The following is a 9,221-nucleotide window of genomic DNA, read 5'->3' as shown; positions in this document are numbered from 1 at the left end:
CGCAGCCTAGCTTCCGAGTCAGCCTTTGCAGAGCCGATTTTATGGAAGCTTATAACCCCCGCAAGAACAGCCAGGAGGTCCTCGTATCGCTTGAAAAGTACGAAAATTCGTGGAACAATTACTCAGTCACAGCCAGAATAGCGGAGGAGCCATTGGCTTCGAGTAATTTTGATGTCATCGCGGATGGAAGCTGCGGTGAGGCAGCCGGAAGCAGAGGGCAACGCGTGGAAGCCCACGACAAAGGTTTTGACAACGCCATGCGCGAGCCCAGCCGCGCACAAGCTGTGGATGCACCTCAAAGCGATATACATCACCCTTGCGCCCAGCCCAACCGTTGGAACAGTTGCCAGGGCTGTGCAGTGCTTCTGCAATAGTCAGGCGGTGAGCGGAGGCTTCGAGAACCCAGGGCTGCAACAACATGCTGCACCAGCTACAAGCTCGTTCCATCTCTCGCGAAACATTGTCTTGGATAAGACAGCTGGAGCGAGAATCGGCGCCCTGGCTGCACCTACCAAGGTGGCACCTCATCTGCGGTGCTTCCCGCTGAAATATTACGACTTCGCAATAAATCGGAATCTTTGCATCACCGTTGCCAAAATTACCTTAGAGCTTATTTGTTCTCTCCTATATGTTTTTGTTCCAGTAATCAATTTCAGTACTAAATGCCTAATTACATAATCACGCAATGGTAACCCGAAATTAAATGCGCCCTCTTTATTCACATTTTTTGTTAAAGGCCAATCGAACTCCTTAATCGTATCAGGTACATTCGGCTCCTGGGCATACATTCAAAAAATTTTCATTTTTCATTACACTGGAACTGTTCTCAGGGGTACATGCAAGCCAGTCATAATTTCGGACATCTCATTACGGAGGCGACTTGCCAACCGCCAACAGCCACTTGCGAAAACGCCTCTGCTTGCTCGGCTGCTTTCAAAAACTTCACAGGCAGTGCGATAAGGCAACCATCAAAAGAACACCCACGCACTATGCAGGTGCACTGTCGTACAAGGGCGAAGTCTTGGTCCCTATTTTTTACTAGCCAAAATAGGGTACATGCAGGTAATTACAAATACACGTACTATGCTACGTACCTTACACTATTTTTCCACATAGTCCCCACACCGCTTCAGACATTTGTCACGTCATAGCACGAAATTTGAGATGCCCCTGTGCCATGATGTCGTTAGCGAGGAACGCGGCCTCCCCGAATGCTCATTGTGATGCAAGTCCTGACGGCCTTTTGCGAACTCACAACACCACAACCGCACACTTCTGAAAGCGACACACCTTTCTTCATACGTGGGCTGCCTTTGCCTGTGGATTTCGATGGGCGTTGGTCCTTTGCTTCGTATAAAACGAATCAGACTATATAGGCTGCTCGTACGCCATGGACGTGTGAAGCACAACCACCATCTTCAACTGACAGCAGCGCCGTTCCGCGGAGGTATACCGGCAGATAAGGCCGGTCCGGTCCAAGAAAGGTCCATCCCTGGGAATGGATACGTTGACTTCGTATTTACAGCCATAATATGGCTGAAAAAAAACACGGGCACATTCGTGCGAGTTCTTTTTTTTTTGTCTTTTTGCTGTACCTGAAATTTATTTAGCATCCTAAGCCTCAACCTAAGCCACAACTTGCCCGCGAGTAGTTTCAGGAGCCTGCGCTCCAAGTGTACAAAGCTCATGCAGGTTTCTATTCCCATTACCACTAAGAGAAAAAACGTACTCGAAATAGCCCTAAATATGGCTCTAGCGACTATACGCGCCAACTTCGGTGTACGGTGTCACCGAGATGAGCGCGAACTCTCGCCAGAGCACTGCATGTGAAGCCTACCTTTCCAACCTTCGCTCTCAAAAACGCGTTGGTTTCGGTTACAGCATATATGCGAATATTCACCTCTCAGCAGTCCCGTTGACGTGGCAGCTACCATAATAAAGGACGCCCGGATGCCCGTCGTATTTCGTGGGCCCACGAGAACGTTGAAGCTTAGAGTAGCCGTGCGCGGACACAGTCGCTGATCCCTGATCGCGGCCACACCTCTCGTGTTGCGGGGACTCATGGTGAGAACCGTGGTGACTCGTCTTCAAATCCGGCTGCAGTGCCCCTGCGTGTGATTGAGGCCATTGCATCATGATTGACAGGAGTGAGAGAGAGAGCGAGAAAGCAAATGATAAATGAAAGGTAGGGAGGTTAACCAGGACAGAGCCCGGTTGGCTACCCCACACTGGGGAAAGGGAAAAGGGGACGGAAAGACTAAAAGAAGAAGAGAAAGTCCACTGGGGATATCATTCGGTCACTCAGTCCGGATCACAGACGCTGACTTAATCTGGTAGCTTTCAGATATCGCAGCAGCGCTGTGATTGACACGAGGTGTCTCAACAGTATAGCGGGGCATGCACTGTCAGTAACTAGGCCGTAACGAAGGACTTCCTACTCCGCTTGTCGTAAAACGTTGCCGGATTTTTCCAATGGAGCACTGGCAAACGAAGAAACTTAGTAGCTACTCACAATGGCGACGGGCACGCAATGCAGAAAACAGCTGCTGCTGCTGCTGTTCGTGATGATGATGATGATGATGATGATGATGATGATGATGATGATGATGATGGCCTCAGATTGTGGCTCATACCCACACTGGGGCATTGGCCAATAAGTGTGTGCTGAAACGTTGACTTATTATTTTGAAGTATTGCATATTCGATTAAAACGAGAAAAAACTTAAAAACAAACAAATAACGAAAGAACATTAAAAAATTTAGGCGTTCATTTGATTTTATGCAACCACAAACGGCATCAAACACTGCCTTGTGCGTTCTTTATTTTCTTCTACTCGTGCGTGTCGATCACATCCGAGGAAATACGACGACGACGATGATGATGATGATGATGACGATGATGACGATGATGATGGCCTTGAAGCCATTTTAACATAGCCATTCGGGAGAATTTCCCATGCCAAATAACTCGATAAAGTACCTCTTCTCCATAGGATCCACTCCGGAGGAGACATAAAAGGTCACTGGTGCCCGAGTGTATTGAAAGCTGTGGTTTATTTCAATTATATTCGAGGCAAATGCTGTGTTAAAAAAAATTACTTGAAAAGTCTAGCACAGAGCTTTTCCAGCTGCTACTTGTGAGCCATAAAAGCGCAATACTCCGACGGGAACGCAAGCTAGTATGTTCAGTTGGCGCTGGGGGTACTGCCATCATTTCTGCAACCTGTAATGACTCGTAGCCGTAGAACAAATGGGGTTGGTCGAGAACGCCGCAGAAAATGCAAAAGGCGAACAGAAATAATATCTCTATAATAACTTTCTGGCAATGCTCTTAGGGCGCCGTCTCTGCTAGGATGTGTCGTTCTCTTTCATACGTTTGCGGAAAATGAATGGAACGCCGCCTCTTGAGAATATTGTGACGTCACAGTAAGAGCCGACCTTTATTGAGCCTCAGAGACGCGGCGAAAGACCCTCGGCACAGTCCACTATGATGACGCTACTACCGGCATGATGAAGAAGAGGAGCACACACACATGATGATGATAATGTACAGATGATGAAGAAGTGTACGATAAATGCCCGCACAAATTTCCCCCGCGCGAGAGTGGCCATCCTGGCCGCAGCCTAGAGGTACGGGGAACGGCGCCTGAAGGGCTTCATACGAGAAACGTGGACCACTTCGGTAGAGCGGCAACGGCGGTCAGTCGAGGGAACAACAGGGGTCACACGGTAATTAATGGCAGAAGTCATTTCCAGGACCGTGTATGGGCCAATGAAGCGTGATTGAAACTTCTCACACAACCCAGGAGTGCGGACTGGTGTCCATAGCAGCACTTCAACGCCGGGCTGGTAGAAAACTACGCGATGAGATGCGCCATAATGCTCCTTGCGATCCTGTTGACTGGCTTCGGTGCTGAAGTGGGTGCGCTAGCGACAATGGTCAAAGCGCGAAACATATTCTTCGCAGGAAGATGGAGATAGACTGACAGGGGCAGAAAAGAAAGAAACGTCGAGAAAGGAACTGGGCGAACGGCCATAAACAAGGTAAAATGGCGAGTAACCGGTTGTGCGTTGAACGACGGTGTCATACGCGAAGGTGACGAATGGGGAAATTGCGTTCCAGTTTCTGTGATCTGGTTGAATGTAGGCGGCTATCGTGTCAGAGAGCGTGCGATGAAATCACTCAGTCAGGCCGTTGGTCTGAGGATGATAACCTGAAGTAGCCTTGTGAGTTGTGCCAGAGGCTCTGAGCACTTCGCCTACCAGTTCTGAAAGAAATGCCTTTCCGCGGTCGCTCAGAAGGACACATGGGGCGCCGTGACGCAGGATTAGGGCTTGAAGAATGAAGGTAGAAACTTCGGAAGCAGATGCAGAACTGACACAAGCTGTTTCGGCACAGCGCGTGAGGTGGTCGACGGCTGTAACTATCCATCGACTACCGGCTGGAGTCATGGGAAGTGACCCAAAGAGATCAATGCCAACAACCTCGAATGATTCCGCAGGACACGAGACCGGTAGTAGCTGCCCGGCAGGAGCTGATGTTGGCCGCTTTCGACGCTGACAAATGTTGATTGATGAGACGTATCTCGCCACACTGGTAGACAGGCCAGGTCAGTAGAAGCGACTTCTTATGCAGTCGTAAGTTTTCTGGATGCCAAGGTGGCCAGCAGTCATATCGTCATGAGAGGCCTGAAGGACACGAGCACGAAGGCAGCAAGGCAGTACGGGCACCCAGCGTTGTCCGTCAGGATGATGGATATCGCGGTACAGCACGGAGTTTTGTAGCTTGAATTGTGTTAGCTGTCTACGGAGCCTGGCGTTAGGCGGGTGCGAAGCTTTACAAAGGCGGTCTATAATATGTCGACAGTACGAATCGGCGAGTTGAGACGAAAATCATTCTTTGTTGTCCGAAGTGAGGTCGTCAAGAGTGGCGAAGGACAAAATCGCCGTAGAAGAGACGTCAGGGATTACGTCCCTGTAGGGGGTGGCGGAGTCATTGATGAGGGCGGCTGTAGGAAGCGGGCACCAAGAAAGAGCGTCTGCGTCTTGGTGCTTCTTACCATACTTGTAGATGATCTCTAAGTCATATTCTTACAGACGAAGAATCCAGCAACCAAGACGTCCTGACAAGTTCTTGAGTGTGGAGAGCCAACATAAGGCGTGATGGTCCGTAACAATGGTAAAATGCCAACCGTGGAAATAGGGGCGAAACTTCTGGACGCACCAAATGACAGCTAGGCATTCCTGCTCGGTCATGGTATAGTTCTTCTCGGCAGGTGTGAGTGCGTAGCTTGCGTATGGAACGACTCTCTCACGCAAAGAGGTGTCTCGCTGAAGGAGAACCGCACCAATTCCATGGCCGCTAACGTCCGTGTGCAAGATTGTGGGTGCAGTCTCATCAAAATGACACAGGAAGGCTTCAGATGTGAGGGCGCCCTTTGGCTGGTCAAAGGCAGATTCACATTCCGGTGACCACACGAAGGGAGCACCAGAACGAAGTAGATTGTGTAAAGGAGCAGCTATAGAGGCGAAGTCGCGTATAAGTCGGCGAAAATAAGAAGCGATGCCGAGGAAACTGCGTAGTTCTTTGGTCTTTTCTGGTCGAGGAAAGCAAAGCACAGCCGAAGTTTTGTCAGGATCAGATCGAATACCATCCTTGCTCACAATGCGACCTAACACCTTGATCGTCTTGCTTGCAACACGGCACTTTTTGTTGTTGAGCTGAAGACCAGCGTTAGCGAGACATGTGAGAATCTCGTTCAGACGTTACAGGTGCTGGGCAAATGTCGATGAGAAAATAACGATATCGTCCAGATAGCACAATCATGTTTTACACTTCAGGCCGCGCAGAACAGTGTCAATCATGTGCTCAAAAGCTGCCGGAGCATTGCAGAGGCAGCTTCTCAATTCCTCAATAATCTTGCGCTCGGCTAGAGACGCCCGATACGGCCGGTGACGTACGATAGATCTGCCGTCTGTCTGAATTCGATGCGTTGTGACGGAAGTCTGCCCCAATGCCGAAGAATGGGCATCGAATGAACTTTCGTGCCTCTTCAACAAACTAAGTAACTGTTGCGTCTGCGAAGGGGTCAAGTCGAGGCTGATTACGGCTGCAAGAGCGGAAGTAGGGGGAGAATGTCCAGCATAAGTAATTTCAGGGGGAGCCACCTTCAGAGGAATGATACAGAGGCTCGGAACCAACAACGCAAGCCAAAGTGGTGCCTTTAGGACGGAGAATTTTCTGGGGTGCTGTGTTCGCGAGAAGCGCAGACCTATTGTCAAATCTAACTAGGCTTGATGCAATGGCTATCCCCTTTGCGGAACAACGCGCAGAAGGTAATACTAACGCATCTCCATGGTCGATGACGTCGGACGTGATGGTCAGAATTTGTTGACAGCCTGGAGGTAGCACGGTATCTTCTGCAGCGAGCAGACGAAGTTGCTTGTACTTTTCTTCGCCTAGCGAATAACAGAACCGATAGCAGCAGGGGCAAGGAAATCCCATCCTAAAATGAGCTGGTGAGAGCATGGCGACAGCACCGCAAATTGTATGTGGTGGATAATACCGTCGATCATTACACGCACAGTACAAAGTTCGGAAGGGCGGATAGAGTCCCCTTGAGCTGCAACCAGCAGTGGTCCATCGTAAGGCGTTGTAACTTTCCTGAGACGCTTACACAAATCAGCATGCAAAACAGATAAAGTAGCGCCAGTGTCTACCAAAGCTTCAACTTGCACACGCTATACGAACACAGAAATCATATTACAAGGGCGCGCTGGTGGCAATTGTAGTCCTGTCAGTAAATGCAGTTTTTCCTGCGAAAACTGTCTTACTTAGTTTTCCCGGCGATGGTCAGAGGTGAACGTGGCAGGCCGGAGCGGTGACGAAGAGCGGCGGAAGGGTGAATGTGAGCGGCGTCTGGCGCTGCGGTAACCATTCGGTGTCTCGGTTGTTGCGGGCAATGTGGAACGGCGCAGAGGGGACGTGTAACGCCGGTTTTGAGAAGTGGCACCACCAGAATACGCATCGCGTTCACTCAAGTCGTACTCGCGACGTTCATCTTGTTGGCGCCTGCGGCAAAAACGGGACATGTGGCTACGATAACCACAGTAATAGCATATAGGACGAGATGGTCGCAAGGCGGGTAGTAGGGCCAGTTCGATACGCTGGGAGATAGTGTGGTCAGATGGGGCGATGAAAGCTCAAGTGGTATTGAGGAGACATCGGCCGGAGGAGCGACACCAACCTGCGCGTATGTGGGTATTGTCAACGTTGAACGGACACCGGTTGGAGGCGCGGTAGCAACTTGGGCATATGTTGGTAGGGGGCGAGGAGCCGGAGGGTCAACATGCGCAACATTCACCCTGTCCGACTCAGCCATCGCATCACTGACACGGTGACAGAGTGCAAGCACATCCTTGGTGTACGACGTGTAGGACTCACCGAAGTGTTGTTTGCGAGTATCACGAGGTTTCTTCGCAAGGGTGGAGCTAACCGCCGGCGTTCCAAAACACTTGTCGAAGCTGCCGCTTGAACGTGCTCCGATCGGAGAAATCAGTCTCGTCGTTGAAGAACCAGGTCTTCGCTACACCCGTCAGATAGAACGAGACATGGCAGAGCTTGAGTAGATCATCCCACCGATTCCGCGGCTCGAGGCAGCCGCGAAGAGCTACGACCGAGACGATCAGCTCTGGGCCGTCCAGCAGGTCCTCGAGGCGCTCGAAAGGCACGGACCCAGCGAGCCGGCAACGGCGAGCGGAGACCCGCGCCGAGTAACGGTAACTTCGAGGATGACGTAGGCCCTCGTCGGGGCGCGCGAGCGCCCAACTGCAGGCATAAATGAAGTTTCTCCAATCCAATCCAATCCCATCCCACCGGTTAGCAGAGCTTACGCGCTCGTAATCGTCAGGCAAGTCCTCAACATCTTTACCGCGAAGACCAGTGAACATATGAGGATCACGCTGCTGGCCACTGATGATTAGAGAAGGTGCGGCTTGCGGTGGCGAGATCGTTAGGGTAAAAGCGCTAGGCTGCTCGTCCTGCGACACGCTGGCGGACAGTCGGAACAAGCGGCGACCTGAACGAAGCTCCAGGGAGTATGCCAAGCGTGCAGAGGATGGGGAATCAAGAAGCTCATCCACCACTTGTGACGTTACAGTAAGATTCGACTTTTATTGAACCGGAGAGCCGCGGCGAAAGACACTCGGCACAGTCCACTATGATGATGCGACTACCCGCACGATTAAGAAGAGCACACACATGATGATGACAATGTACAGATGACGAAGAAGTGCACAATAAATGCCCACAACATTTCTTTCTATAGAAATTCATGTTATTGGGGTTTCTTCGTTTTATGTTATGTTTCTAGAGAAACGTTTTGTTCGTTATTTGTAGTGTTTCTTACATTCTCGCTAGCGTAGCCAATCACGCTCGTAGGGTTCACTCTAAAAGGCACATCGCCAAGAACATCAAGCACGGTGTTGCGCCACACGTAGCTTTAAAGATAACCCGTTCTGCCCGTTCTGGCCTACCTGGAAGGGATGAAGCGCACCAGGCCAACCAAGCGTTCCCCAAGCACCGAGAGCAGCTCCACTGCAAGTGGATCTGCGCAGCACATGGAGCCGAGCGTGACCGCCACTGATGAGCCGGACAACGCATCGGGGTCGGTGCCACAGAGTAGGCCCATCATTAAGGGCCGACCAGTTCTCAAGGACGTCGGCAACGTTCTGCATGCCACCAGGGCTCCGGAGGATGAAGCCGCCATGACCCAAACCCAGGATCCGGTACAGGACAGCGCCGTGCCTCGAAGACAACTTTAACGGCGGGATGTGGTCAGAGCAAAAATCATTGCGTACCCATATTTTGGTGTGCATGGATCGGCTCATGCTGGCCAAAAATAAACTGGAGTCCTTAAAGCATTATGCGTGCTAACGAGGAGGACTGGCCACGCGACTAACTTTTGAAGACAGAAACAAGTGTTAATAAAAAAAGAGGGTCGTAGTGAATGGCGCATCTATGAGACGCGTTGTTGTTGTGGCGTCGGCCGCCCACCTGTCTTCTTCAACGACTGAATATACGACACGCACCTGAGACGGGGGATTAGCCTAGCAGATAACGAATGTTTAGCATGCATTTATGGTCTACACGATGTCTGTATAAAAGGAGAAACAAGTAAAACCTCTCGTATGACCGTCATAAAGAACGTCAACATTGAAGC

At 50.7% G+C, this 9,221-nt stretch overlaps 1 long non-coding RNA gene across 1 annotated transcript; it reads right to left on the bottom strand.

The window, feature by feature from the left end:
* Positions 1-1,036: 1,036 nt before the first annotated feature.
* On the bottom strand, positions 1,037-2,505 carry LOC139051774 (uncharacterized). Its single transcript, XR_011509547.1, has 3 exons — positions 2,439-2,505; positions 1,901-2,108; positions 1,037-1,492 (listed from the first exon to the last, which is right to left on the bottom strand). It is a non-coding gene; the product is annotated as an uncharacterized lncRNA (long non-coding RNA).
* Positions 2,506-9,221: the final 6,716 nt, after the last annotated feature.

Source organism: Dermacentor albipictus, unplaced genomic scaffold (assembly GCF_038994185.2).
Source record: "Dermacentor albipictus isolate Rhodes 1998 colony unplaced genomic scaffold, USDA_Dalb.pri_finalv2 scaffold_14, whole genome shotgun sequence".
Classification (NCBI taxonomy): domain Eukaryota; kingdom Metazoa; phylum Arthropoda; class Arachnida; order Ixodida; family Ixodidae; genus Dermacentor; species Dermacentor albipictus.
Note: the sequence above shows the minus strand (reverse complement) of the source record. Positions and strands in the feature narration are given on the sequence as shown.